Source organism: Pteronotus mesoamericanus, unplaced genomic scaffold (assembly GCF_021234165.1).
Source record: "Pteronotus mesoamericanus isolate MK-2021 breed Mesoamerican mustached bat unplaced genomic scaffold, CSHL_Meso_final contig_25, whole genome shotgun sequence".
Taxonomy (NCBI): domain Eukaryota; kingdom Metazoa; phylum Chordata; class Mammalia; order Chiroptera; family Mormoopidae; genus Pteronotus; species Pteronotus mesoamericanus.
This window is the reverse complement of record NW_026555105.1, coordinates 37,036,505-37,050,899: the sequence shown is the minus strand read 5'-3', so window position 1 is coordinate 37,050,899 and position 14,395 is coordinate 37,036,505. Positions and strand designations below refer to the sequence as shown.

General features: G+C 42.3%; 1 protein-coding gene across 1 annotated transcript in view; it reads right to left on the bottom strand.

Annotated features, from left to right (window-relative positions):
- ZNF133 (zinc finger protein 133) overlaps positions 1–9,915 on the bottom strand; it is a 53,636-nt gene extending 43,721 nt beyond the window's left edge. Inside the window, exons 1-2 of the mRNA XM_054574107.1 lie at positions 9,814–9,915; positions 8,467–8,539 (exon numbers count right to left, since the gene is read on the bottom strand). The gene's annotated coding sequence lies outside the window, so the exon portion shown is untranslated. The remainder of the gene's footprint in view (positions 1–8,466; positions 8,540–9,813) is intronic.
- Between the last annotated feature and the right edge of the window lie 4,480 nt (positions 9,916–14,395).

Sequence of the window (14,395 nt, the reverse complement as noted above, 5' to 3'; positions counted from 1 at the left end):
TATCCAGATAATAGGGACACCAGAAAGAGAAGAGGATGAGGAAGAGAGAGAGAACCTGTTTGAAAAAGTCATGATGGAAAACTTCCCTAATTGGAGGAGAGAAAAAGTCACACAAGTCCAAGAAGCACAGAGGGTCCCATTCAAGAGGAACCCAATGATGCCCACTCCAAGGGCCTCATCATCATTAAAATGGCAAATAGCAAAGACAAGAGAATCCTAAAGGCAGCAAGGGAGAAAGACGTAGTAACAGACTTCTCAACAGAAACACTGCAAGCCAGAAGGAAATGGCAAGAAATATTCCAAGTCATGAAAAGCAAAGGCCTGCAACCAAGACTGCTCTACCCAGCAAGGCTCTCAATTAAAATGGAAGGCAAAATAAGGAGTTTCCCAGACAAAAGGCTAAAAGAATACACCTCCACCAAACCAGCACTGCAATTTATGCTAAAGGGGCTGCTTTAAGATGAAGAAAAAGTTTCTATGAATACCAAGTTCCTTTCAGAGTTGCCAATACTTGATATGACCAATATTTTTAATACTCATTAATATGATTGTGACAATGTTATTTTAATTGTTCCTTTACTATTTGTTGAAACTAAACCTGTTGGATATTTTTTGCCTATTTCTATTATTTTTTTAAAAAAGCTTTAAATGACTTTTTGTTATTTTTTACGCATTTATCGATTAAAGGTTTGTAGAACTTTTTTCCCTAAAAAAACAAAACCGCTATTAACCCTTTTTTAGATGTTTCTACTACTTTCTTATTCTATTCCTTGTCCTTTAACTTTTTTATGTGTATATTACTATATAGTCTTAAATGTTTAATATAGTCATATTATCAATATTTATAGCTTCTGGGGTTGAATCTTTTACTTCAGGTCATGAAAAATATTAGTTCTATTTTCTTCTAAAACTCCTTAGATTCTACATATTGATTTTTTAACTCACCTGAATATTTCTTGTATAATGTGTGGAATAGGGCTCTATATTTGTTTTATTTCAAGTAGTAGTGGTCCATGCACCTTATTTGTTGAATAAGCCTTATTTTCCCCATTGATTTGAAATATCAACTTAATCATATATTATTAGACAGATATATATGTTTTTCTCTAGAATGCTCATTATATTTCATTGATCTAATCGATTATTTCTATGCTGGTGTCAGGTTGGTGTACTTGCTGAGACTTTATAATGGTTTTAAATTTTTTAAATATTTTATAATTAACTTTGACATTTAAAAAATATATAAAATCAATCTGCATTTAAGAAAGAAAGAACGACAGAAAGAAAGAGAGAGATGGAACTCCTACCTTTTGCGACAAGATAGATGGAATTGCAGAATATTAAGCTAAGTGAAATAAGCCAGTTGATGAAAGACTAATACCATATGATCTCACTTATAAGTGGACTCTATTCAACAAAATAAACTAACGAACAAAATAAACCACAGGCATGGGAACATGGAACAGACTGAAAGTGACCAGAGGGGATGGGGAAAGAGGACAATGGTGGAAAGAAGGGGAAGGGGCTAGACAAAGAACATGTATGAATGACCCATGGACATGGACAACAGACTGGGAATTACTGTGGGAGTGGTGGTGGAGGTGGGATGGTTGGAGGAAGGTAAGGGGGGCGGGGAAACCGAGACAACTGTAATAGAATAAACATGATTTATAAATTTAAAAAAATGAAAATAAAAAAGTAAAAAAATGTGGTTTGAAAAGTTTTGTGCTGGAGATTTCTTGCTGGATGACACTGCAGGGTCAGGTAGACCAGTTAAAAGTTGATAGTGATTAAATCAAGCTAGCTATTAATTGAGAACAACTGTTATAATACATGGGCAATAGCTGACATACTCAAAATATCCAAATCAATAGTTATTGGTGAAAATGAAAAATGTGTCCTTTATTTTATGGAAAAACCCCATACTTTTTGGCCAACCCAGTATTTTCAATTATAGTTGATATACATTATTACATTAGTTTCAGGTATACACCCAGTTGATTAAACATAACTTACTATGTGATCATCCCAATAAATCTCATACTCGACACTGTACATAATAATAAGAATATTACTGACTATATTCCCAATTCTATACATCCCCATGACAATTCTGTAACAACCAATTTTTTACTTCATAATCCCTTCATTTTTTTCACCAATCCCACAACCCCATCCCATCTGGGAACTATCAAAATGTTCTCTGTATCTATGAGTCTGTTTCTGTTTTGCTGCTTCATTTTGTTTTTTAGATTCAATTGCTGATAGATATGTACTTATTGCCATTTTGTTCTTATTTTTGACCTCCTTCTCCTCCCCATTCTCCTCCTTCAAGCAACCCTTTAACATTTCAAATAATACTGGTTTGGTGGTTTAGCTTTTTCTTGCCTGGGAAGCTCTTTATGTGTTCTTTGATTCTAAATTATAGCTTTGCTGGGTAGAGTAATCTTGGTTATAGGTCCTTACTTTTCATTACTTTGAATATTTCTCACCAATCTCTTTTGGTCCACAAAGTTTCTGTTGAGAAATCAACTGACAGTCTTGCGGGAGCTCTTCTGCAGACAAAACTGCTTTTTTTCTTGCTGCTTTTAGAATTCTTTGTCTTTATTTTTTGGCATTTTATGATGTGTTTTGGTTTGGGCTTCTTTGGGTTCACCTTGTTTGGGACTCTCTGTGCTTCTTGTACTGGTATGTCTATTTTCTTCACCAAATGGAGGAAGTTTCCATCATTATTTTTTCAAATAGGTTTTCAATACCTTGCTCTCTCTCTTCTCCTTCCAGCATGCCCATAATGCAAATGTTGGTATGCTTAAAGTTGTCCCAGAGGCTCCTTACACTATCCTCATTTTTTTAATTCTTTTTTCTTTTTGCTGTTCTAATAAGGTCTTTTCTGATTCCTTATCTTCCCAATCTGATTTGATCCTCTGCTTCATCTACTCACTGTTGATTCCCTGTATTCTTCATTTCAATAAATGTATTCTTCATTTCAGTCAATGTATTCTTCATTTCTGACTGGTTCCTTTTTATGTTATCTAGCTCCATTTTAATGTTTCCTATCTCTTTCAACTCTTCTAAATTCATTGAGCATTCTTATTACCATTGTTTTGAACTCTGCATCTAGCAGATTGTTTGTCTTCATCTTGCTTAGTTCTTTTTCTGGAGTTTTGTTATGTTCTTTCACTTGGGACATGTTTGTCTCCTTATTTTGGCAACCTCTGTTTTTGTTTCCATGTATTAGGCAGAGCTGCTATGTCTCATGGGCTTGGTAGAGTGGCTTTAGGTAGTAGGTGTTCTGTAGGGTCCACTGGCACAGCCTCCCCAATCACCCAAGCTGGGCACTTGAGTTGCACCCCTGTGTGGGCTGTATACCCTCCTCTTATAGTTTAGCCTTAATTGCCTTTGGCACACCAATGGGAAGGACTTACTCCCAGACTGGTTGGCCGCAAGGACTGGCTGTGACCACCAACCACAGACCTCCAACCACCATGGAAGATCAGCTGTGTAGGGACCCATCCCACAGAGCAGGACTTACTTCAGTGGGGCTCCAGTGCCCACTGAGTCTGCCCCTTGAGTGTATCGCTTATGAAGTGGTGGCTCTTCAACCTAGTCTGAAGCTGTCCACATTGGGTGTGCTAGCTCTGGGGCCTCCAGGGAGGTGCAGGCTGTTTGTGTTCTGCATGGAGCCACCTGGCATGAACTAAAAAGTGATCTGTAGATGGCTGCTACTTGTGTTGGTCTTAGAGGTACTAAAGTGAGGCCAAGCCGTGAACCAGAGCCCACTGTGGCTAGTGCCAGGTCTAGGGTCACTTTGTAAGAGGTATGGGGCACACTGAGGCCAGATGCTACTTGAGAGATTTTAGGAAATTCTGAAGCATGAGTCAAGACAGGCCATTCGTATGGAAAAGCCACTGGAAACAGCTTGGGTGGGCCTAAAAGTTGAGTGAATAGGTCCTCAGGGAATCACCAGATTGGGGCAAACAGCATGAGCCAGGTTGATGGAGTCTCAGATACGGCACCTATCTGCCTTCTGAGTGGGGAGGGCTCATCAAAGGAACAATGGCCTCTGCCAGCACTTCTCCCTGGGAGAAACCTGTCCCCTCAGCTCTCACCCTGATGCCAGACTCCCCTATGTCTTGGGTGCCTTCTGAGCTGCTGCCCAATGCTGAAGCTAAATGGGAGTGAGTCCAAGTAAGTCCATGCATGGGCCCTTTAAGAGGAACTGCCTGGGATTCCAGAAGCCTCTGTTTCTCTCAGCTTCAATCCTCGACAGTTTTTACAGCCAGAAGTTATGGGGATTTCTCTTCCTGGCACTGGTACCCTGGGCTGTGGGACCTGGTGTGAGGCCGGGACCCCTCTCCTTAGGGGGACTTCTGCAGTGGAGATATCCGCTCTGATTTTAATATGTCACATGTGCGTGTGGAACCAGCCCATTCCAAATCTCCACCCTTCCTACCAGTCTCAGTGTGGCTTCTTCTTTATTTCCCTAGTTGTAGGACTTCCATTCAGCAGATTTCAGGCAGTTCTGAATGATGCTTTTTCTGTAGTTTATTTGTAATTTTGATGTTGTTGGGGGAAGAGGCAAATACCATATTTACCTATACCACCATCTTGACTAGAAGTCTTGAGGCTCTATTTTAGACAGGATTTGGTGGTAAACAAAGACAAAAACTTCTGTCTTCATTGGTGTTAAAGTCAAGGGGGAGAAAGAAGGACATATTAATAAATAAAATACACTGTACATCAGTAAGCGATGAGTGAGATGAAGAGAGATATAGTAGAAAGGCAAAAAAAAAACCCAACAAAAAGCGGTGAGTGGGCTTTGGAATTTAAGTAGTATTTAGGGAAGGCCTCACCAAGTAGGTAATTGAGTAAAATTCTGAAGGGTGTGAGGAAATGAGCCAGGTAACTGAAAAAAGAGCATTGCCGACAAAAGAACAGCCAGGGAAATACCCTGATGTACCTGATGCCAGAGTCAGCCTGGCATGGTCAAGGTACAGAGACAGTTCACTGAGGTTGCTGTAGTGTGTCTAAGACAGAGTGGTAAAAAACGAGGTTCAAGAGTAAATGTGGGGGGAGATCTTATCTAATCTTGTAAGATACTGGTTTTGACTTTGATTGAGATGAGAAGTGTCTAGAATGTTTTGAGCATCACATGATTTTACTGATACTTTAAAGAGTCCTGTGGTTGCTGTACTGATATCTTGGTGGCCAAGGGAAGAAGCAGAGACCACTGAAAGGCTACAAATATCCAGGTAAGATGGTGGCCTTGACCATGGAGGAAGTAGCAGAGATTGGGGATTGTTAAGAGTCCAGATTTGCTTACTGGGGATGGAGGATAAGAACAAGAAAGAAGTCAAGTATGACTCCAAGGTTTTGAGCCTGAGCAATCTGAAGGAGAAATGACATTTAAGGCCTTGACACTAAATAGAGCCCCCAAGGAGAGAATGTAGCTGGAGAAGATGAAAGGTCTAAGAAATGAACCAGGACCTTTCACAGTGAGGATGTGGGAGAAGAGAAGCTCAGAAAGGAGACAGAGGAGAAACAAACTATGAGTTAGAAAAATCTGGAAACCAGGAGCAACTGTGTGACAGGTACTTTAAGAAGAACAAAGTATGCAACTACATAAAATGTCACTGAGAATTGACTCTGGCATCTATTCACTGGGAAAGCACTGGTGACCTCAACAAGAGTATTTTTAGTGGGTGAGCTAAAAGAGTCTCACTGCAATATTTAAAAGACAGTGGAAGAATAGAAATGGACCTAGCAAGTATAGACAATTCTTTCAAGGAATTTAGCTCTAACAGGGAGGAAAGACACAGGGCAAGAGTCGGAGAAGGAAGTCATGGCCACTGCTCTCCTGGAAACCCTTGAGTGGTCCTTTCTCCTCATAGATCAAGTCCACACTCACTAACTTGTCATTTAGGGCTCACTCTAATAATAAACTTTTCCAATCAGACTCCCCACATGAACTTCCCCCCCAACCAGCAAAGATGACTCATGTCTCTACACTGTATCACCCAGTTAGTCTATCCAGGTCCCAAGTATTGTATCAGTGACCAAAGAGGAATAAGATGAGGTGCCCAACCCACAAAGAACCAACTCATAGTTCGGTGGGACAGTTAGACAGTAACAATGCAGCTTGAGAGCTGTGGAGTCCTGATGCATCAAGTGTTCTGCTGCTGACAGGGAGACTGGAAATACTGCCTGGGGAAATCCAGGAGTGTTCTACAGTGGGATCACATAGGAACTCAATCAACAAGAGTTTATGCTAAAGCAGACACATGGCGAAATAAAAACATACAATGGAATACATTTCCATGCAGCTGTAAAACAATATCTGATGGGTTGGGGTGGAGTGGTATAGGCAGAAGACTGAAAAGGTGAATTGGAGAAGTTAGAAAAAATAACAATGACCCTAATTAACAATTATTTAGTATTTCCTATGTACCAGGCCCTTTAACCTCATCACAAGTGTTACCATAGCCAAAATCCTTATGAAATGGACACACTGATAATCACCAAATGTTATCACAACCAACATCCCTGTGAGGTGGACATCACTGATAATCCCCATTTTACAGATGAGGAAAAGAAGGCTCCGAGGTAAAGTAACATGTTTATGACTGCAGAGCTAGAATATGGTGAAGCTACAATTTGAACCCAGGCAGCATGACCTTGCAGTTTGAACAGAAGCTAGAGTATTAGGTCTCTTTCTAGCAGGTTAAATGGCAAGTTAGTACATCGTGCACCGCAGACATTTCAGTCAACAACAGACTACATATACGATGGTGGTCCCATTAGATTATAATGTAGCTGAAAAATTCCTCTTGTCTAGTAACACTGTCATAGCACAATGCTTATTCACGTGTTTATGGTAATGCTGCTGAAAATAAACCTTTGGACTCTCATATAAAAATGTAGCACATATAATTATGTATGGCATGTACACTTGATAATGATAATAAATGACTGTTACTGGTTTATATATTTCTATACTATACTTTTATTGTTGTTTTAGAGTGCCCTCTTTCTACTTATATTAAAAAGAAGTTTGCTGTGAAACAGTATGTCATGTTATGTCAGCAGCAGCCTCATACCTCTCATGCTTACTGCATTTCTGGATTTCATCATTTTCTCTTGTGCTTGACTTACTCTCATGTTGTTTTATAAATTTAGTGTAGCCTAAGTGTACATTATTTATAAAGTTGACAACAGTGGACAGTAATGCCCTAGGCCTTCACATTCAGTCACCAGTTACTGACTCACCCAGAGCAGAATCTTCCAGTCCTGCAAGTTTCATTCATGGTAAGTGCCCTATGTAGGTGAACCACTTTTTATCTTTTTTACTATAGTGTTACTGTATTTTCTCCATGTTTACATATGTTCATATACACAAATGCTCACTATTGTGTTATAATTACCTGCAGTATTCAAAACAATAACATGCTGTAGAGCTCTATACCTTAGAAGAAACAGGATTTACCATACAGGATTTACCATATAGTAGGTTTATACGATCTAGATTTGTGTAAGCATACTCTATAATATTCACACAATGACAAAATCACCCAACAACGCATTTTTCAGGACACAGCCCCATCATTAAGCAGTGTGTGATTGTATTTATACATTAGAAGCCCAACTCAACAGGTGGGGGAAAAGAGGGACAAGAAGGTAGGGAAAAGACAGGAAGGGTTGGGCAGGGGTGGAGACAATGGGGAGGAAGGGGAATCAAGGGGTACCACTTAGGTGGAACTGAGAGGGCACAACAGCCAAACAAATGGGAGATAGGTTTGGCAAAAAGAGGAAAGGAAAACTCAAGAGGCGCAGTTTGCACCACTAGTAGCGGTTGCAGCTATTAACCTAGATCAACCAGATCAGAAGAAATGGGAAGAAAGAGAGGCAGAGACAGAGAAAAGCACCATGCTAAATTCCAGATATGTCTTCTCTTCTTCTTCTCCCTCTGAGGACGGCTGTTCTGAGTCTCACACACACACACAATTAAACAATTGGGGAAAGAAATACTAATTTTGTTGGGTATAGCAATAAAATTGTGACTGTTAAAATGAGTCTTTATGTGTTAGAGACAACTACTAAAATACTTTAAGGTAAAATGATATGACAATCTGCTGAAATCCACTCTAGCAGGGAAAATAGTAAGTGGGTGCACTGGATGGAAAAAGAACAGAATTGATAACTTCACAAGCAGACAAGTCCTGAAGTGAGCAGTCTGAACAAATGCTGAGAGCAGAAATGCTAGAGCAAGGACAAAGAGGTTATGAATGAGGATACCAGAGCCAAAGAACAGTGCCTGTGAAAATTGTTACCTTACAACAGGCCTTATTCCCTGGGGAAACCAGCCGAGGCTCTGATCACTGGACAGGATACAATAGGGTACAAGATGTCAAAGTTGAACAAGGGATACCCATCAGCAGTTCAGTATGCAAAAGGTAATTGGGAACCTACCTGAAGCTGGGCTGTCAGGAGCCCAGGAATCCTCCCTTTGCCCACTAGACTGTTCTCTCTGGCCAGACAGGAGCTGTAGTGAGGCAGAACAAGAACCTAAAGATTCAAGAGAGTCTCTGGAAACCCTCAAGATCCAGCAGGATAGGGCTTCCTTTTCCTTAAACGCATTAGGAATGGATTTGTCACATTAGAAAAGACTGGGGAGCTTGCTGGGAACAGAGCTGATATGCGGGCTGTGAGCACTGCCTGCACAGACATGCTACTGACACTGACACTGAGCCAATCCTCTCTCACCATTGCTCTTAATAAGGAAGTTAATACCTATCTGGCACTTAGTATATAAGAGACTGTTCCAGGCACTGTACAAATTTTACCTCATGCTATCCTCACAACCCAGTGAAGTATGATTTATTATCTTCATTTTACAGTTAAGAAAATTGAAGCACAGTGAGGTCAGTCTCCTGCCCAAGGGGACACAGCTATAAAGTGACAGAGCCTGGAAGAAATATGGCTGTGAAGGCCATGCTCTTAAGCAGGGCAGTGATAAGAAATCACTGTGGGTAATAAGTGTCCTCAGTGAATCATTTTGAAATGAAATCAGGAAGGGTCACTAGGTGATAAGCATTGAATCTGGGTGATGGGTCTATGGAGTTCTATCTCCTTCTGTCTTAAATTTCTCCGCAATAAAAAGTTAAAATGAAACTTAAAATCCCAAAGCCTAGCCACACCAGAGATGTGGAAATCCGTGATACCGGTGGTCAGCGACAGTCCTTCAGATCTTTGAAAAACTTGCCCAGTGGGCCCCAGCAGTACTTACTCCTCCAATGCCCGAGCCCAGGGACGACCTGCCAAACTGAGATCCTAAGATCGTACCAAAATGACCATTCTAACACCTGGTGCAAGCCAGATATGTTTGACTAAGCGCGCCGGCCCCTCACCCCGCCTCGGCAAAGCGGAGGGGTAGTGGGGTTACCCAGCAAAACCCCAGTGGAAGGCCCTACTCCACCACATGAAGACAACGGGGAGGTAGCCTACTTACTAAATTCCTCAAAACCCCAGGACTTGTAACATAAAAGACCCCTCACTCCCAATATCGCTATTTCGGCCAAGGCTGAATATGTCCCAACCCAGAGGAACCCTAGCACCAAATGCCGAAGCCAAGCACCCATCACCACTGGGCTTCTAGGCTGAGCTTCACCCCTGTCGGAGATGCGCGCCCACACCCCCAAATAAAACACACGATAGTGCACGGCCTGAGCCACGACAGCGCGTCCCCACCACTATCTCATCACCCCGCCATCTGCACCTTCCCCAGCCCCAGCCCACAGACAAGCCTTTCAGACCTACCTTGCTGAGCAGGGGAACGGTTGAGGCAAAGGTGACGCGGGAGCCTGCCTCACCGGCGCCACCAAACAAGGGGTCAACCCAGCCACCAGCTGAGGCTCTAGCTACTCCAGCAGAGCGACGGGACTACATTACCCAAAATCCGCGGTATTGCGCGGGGACCACACCTCCCAGGATGCTCGGCGCAACCAGAAGCGCGCCGACGGCCAGCAGCTCCCATTGGCCTCTGAGGGACCCGTTTCTGGATAACATGCTTTGGTTACCACACTGACACCTGGATTTCCCCTTTTTTTCTTAAAACCACATTCACAAAACATATACAGGGCCATGGGTACAGCTCTCCATCGTGCAGCCCTCCTCTAAACCCTTTGCCCCAAAGACTTCACTCCCCACTGATGCCTGAAATGACTTCCGCATCCGGTACCGGGCCCGCCCTTCAGCGCGAAGAAGTGACGTATCAGGGAAGGCTGCTTTTCGGATTCTGGAGTTGACGCGGGTCGGTGGTAGTCCGGTGGTGAAGTTTTCCAGCTCCTCCTGCAGATTACAAACCTGTGCCAGGTATCCCATGAGCGCCGGACAGCTGTGGTCTCGTACCTAATTCATGTACCCTTTTAACTCCATTAAAGCCATGGCGAGACCGAAGCTGGGAGAGGGGATGCATCACAGCAAATTAGACCCGGAGTCTGAGCACACGTCTCAACCCGAACACTCCATTACGGGTACTCTAAGACCTTTTCCTCTGTTGGAGTCCGCTTAAGTATGAGCAAACTCATATCTCTCCTGGCAAACAGGAACGGGCTGAGCCCGTTGTCGGTTAGGCCGCTTGGGTCTTTGAGGGGGTCTCTGGTTGAGAAGAGGGCTACGCTGGGGCCATCCCGGACACTTCAACTGGGGAGCCGGAGAGCAAGCCCCATTTCATATCTACGTGTACCAGAGAACGAGGAAGAGACGAGAATATTTTCTAAAATTTCTTAGCTCTCGCGGGATGAATCCATTCCCTCTTGCCCCCAGGCTGCCTTGTTTGTAGTGAATTCAGTTCAGCCCTGGCCCTGCATGAGTGCCCAGTTTTACTTCGAACCTTCTCACAGCCCCAACAGTAAGTCATTTGCCTAAATATTAGTTGTTAACCCACAGAGGTTCAAGGTAACAGCGCAAAAGTGTCTGTGCTTAAGGGTCCAGTGACACGTGCAGTATGTGAAAGGCAGGGGTCTCTGCGCCTTGGTGATAAAAGACTAAGGAAGACTTCCAAGATGAGGGGCTAGCTGAGCTTTGGTGAGGGCAATAGGCAAGAAGAGTTGGAGAAAGCCAATCTCGGGATCTAAGCCACTGGCTTCAGTGAGGGTGGTTTTCAGTAGCAAATGGTCTTGCATCTGTCTGATTTTCCATGCATATAGGTGAGGATGTCATCTAGCTATACACATGTGGCATACAGATGCTTGGCTTGGTCAGCCTTATGTTTCATATCTGCAAGAGTTCTCAGCATTTAATAATTAAGAGTTTCCATATAGAAATCTGGATTGCCTGCTTTCTAAAAATATTCTTTCTTGGCCTTTCTCTCCATCTCCTTCCCTGTAGTACTTCCCACTTCCACTCTGCGCAACTCCACACCCCCTCTGGAATACCTTGCTTGCTTTCCTGATTCTTATAAACCGTATCAATCCTTCAAGACCAAATTCCCAGCTCTCTTTCATGAAACCTTCCCTGATCTCTCTCCTTTGAGGAATCTACAGAGATTCCTCCGGCCCTGGCTATACCTGAAAGACTTTATTTTTGTTTTAAAAATTTTAATGTGATTAAAAAACTTTTCACAGTGAAGATTGTATTGATAATGTGTAACATTTGCTGGTCTTAGACTTCCACAGGGAGATGTCCAGGGTGATTACACACAGTCTTTGCTTTCACTTTGTCCAGCACCCAAGCATACATGAAGAAGCCCTGGCCCATCTCTGCTGCCTCTTCTTGAACTTCTCAATGATTCTGTTGTGGATACCCCCATACTTTTGATAAGATGCCCAGTGGGGGTGGACTTGCCAGAGTCCACATGGCTGATGACAACAGTATTTACGTGGGTCTTCTTTTTGCCCATAGCAATGGGTTTGCTAGTTACTCGAGAAAAAGAAGCAAACCTGAACCAGAGATTCGCAATAACCACAGCAGTTGTGTACCTGGAAGCTTTTAAAAAATACAGTGTGTGAACACCACCTCCAAGAGATTATGAGTTTGGAGGAGGGCTCTGGCATTCATTATTCATAACAAAACTGCTTTCACCCCAAGAAAGGAAAGTGTCATGATAATGTAGAGGAAAAACCTGTTTTATAAAATCAGAAGTTCAATTGTTGGTTAGTTGTTGTTATTACTGAAATGAATATATATCACCTGGGATCTCGAAAACATGCAGATTCTGAATCAGTGTGCCTGGGATGGAGCCCAAGCATCAGCGTTTCTAACAAGCTCCCGGATAACATTGACTAAGTTTGTCCTCAGACCACACTAGGTAACAAAGATTTAATCCATTCAGTGGCTCAAGTCCTTAAAGCTCATACAGTTACTGTACTTTGCCTTGTATAATGCACTCCCATATATAATATTTACCCATGGTTTTAGCCCAAAATTTCAGAGAAAAAAATCTTTCATTTTAATTTTTTAATTCAACCTTTTATTTTCACTTATTTTTTTGTATTATAAAAGAATTTTAGCATTTATTTTTGAACATACAGATATTGTTATTGCTTTCTAGAGTTATAATGAATAAGCATAAGTAAAAGAATTAAAAAACATTTATATTGGGCTTCTGGCCAAGTTGGAGGCGTAGGTAGATACACTGTACCTCACTGTACCTCCTCACACAACCAAAAGAAGGACAACAAATTTAAAACCAAAAAATAACCAGAACTGCCAGAAAGTTGAACTGTATGGAAGTCTAATACCAAGGCATTAAAGAAGAAAACTCATCCAGAATCATAGGAGAGGTGAAGATGGGAAGATGGGATGGAGAGGACATGGGACAAGGTGGTGGCAGGAGGATGGGGTGGGTGAGATTGCAGCTGATGGTCCCATATTTGCATGCAGATAAACTGGGAGGAACAGCTGGGGATGGAGACAGACTACTTAATTCAGGGCTCCAGTGTGGGAAAAGAAAGGCTCAGAACCTTTGGCTATAAAAACCTGTGGGGGTGTGGCAGCAGGAGAAACTCCCGGCCTCACAGGAGAGTTCGTTGGAGAGACCCACAGGGTCCTAGTAGGTACACAAACCCACACACCTGGGAATCAGCACTAGAAGGGCCCAATTGCTTGAAAGTAGTGGGGGAAGTGACTGAAAGCTGCCTGAGAGCCAAGCGAGCAGCATTGTTCCCTCTCGGACACCTCGCCCACATAGAGCACCACACCACAGCAACCGGGGTTGCCCAGGTGATTGTATGCTTAAAAAACTCCAAAAAGGAAACAGAAAGGATTCTAACACATCTCTTAAAGGAACTGTAGAATATCTCTCTGGCTAACACACATGGCAAAAGCACTTGGGTCTTCCAAGTGTCACATTATGAAAATAAAAGGGAAAAAAAGGATGAAATCAAGAAACATTCCTGTTAACAAAATAGTGAGGATATGGAAGAAGTTTTCTCCTGTTGCCCCCCTCTACTAGAGGTGCTACAATATTCACACGAGAGAGAATCGAAGATAGGGGAAGAAACATTTAGAAATGACTTGCCTGTTTAAACATTTAATTTGAATCCCCAATTCACTGAAATCTTCTTTGTATTTAGTGTATCATTTAGTGACAGCCAAGAATCTGAAGAGTTGGGGTTTTCTCAGTTAATGCATATACCCTCAACACATGTGAGGCACTCATGACCTTTTGTGGTTGACATAAAGGTCTACCTTGAGCTGAAAATATCCCAGCTTATTGTTAATACGGAGCTATTTCCTAAGTCAGAAAAGTTAGTTAACAAGAACTATAATAGAACACAGTTTTAAAATAAAATTGAAAGCATCTCTAACGCACCAAGTTAAGAGTTTTGTTTCCACCTGGCCCAGTGATACAAAGCTGTGCTAGCTCACCCTTCAAGACTTTAGGGGGTCTTATGGAGTGGGATGGAGCACTAGACCTGCCTGGAGGACAGGCACTGTGCAATGCCTGGGTGACCTTGTACAAACCACAGTTCCCAAGCCTCGAACTTTCATTGTAAAGTAATGGGGCCAAACCAGAAGACCTCATAAGCGCCTTTCTTGAGCTCACACCTGCTTATATATGAATTTGTTTGATTTGACTGTACACTTTTGGGGGGGGCCAGCTTGTGTACCCTTTTGTGATGTGTACCTCAACATGACCAGAGAATTTTCTGGTTGAACTTTGTGTACCAACAGCATGTTAAAGACCTTTCAACACTCACTACCTTAACATGAATATTTACTTCACCGATTCCCCAAAGAGACTGTGAGCATCTTGGGTGCATGAGCAGGTTCCCTCCCGTTTGAATCCCAGCAGCCTGGCTAAGCAGGACACAGTAAGCACCCAATACATGGCTCTTAGCTGTCTACATGTTATAGCATGTTATTGAGGTAATATAAATATATAACTAATATATCA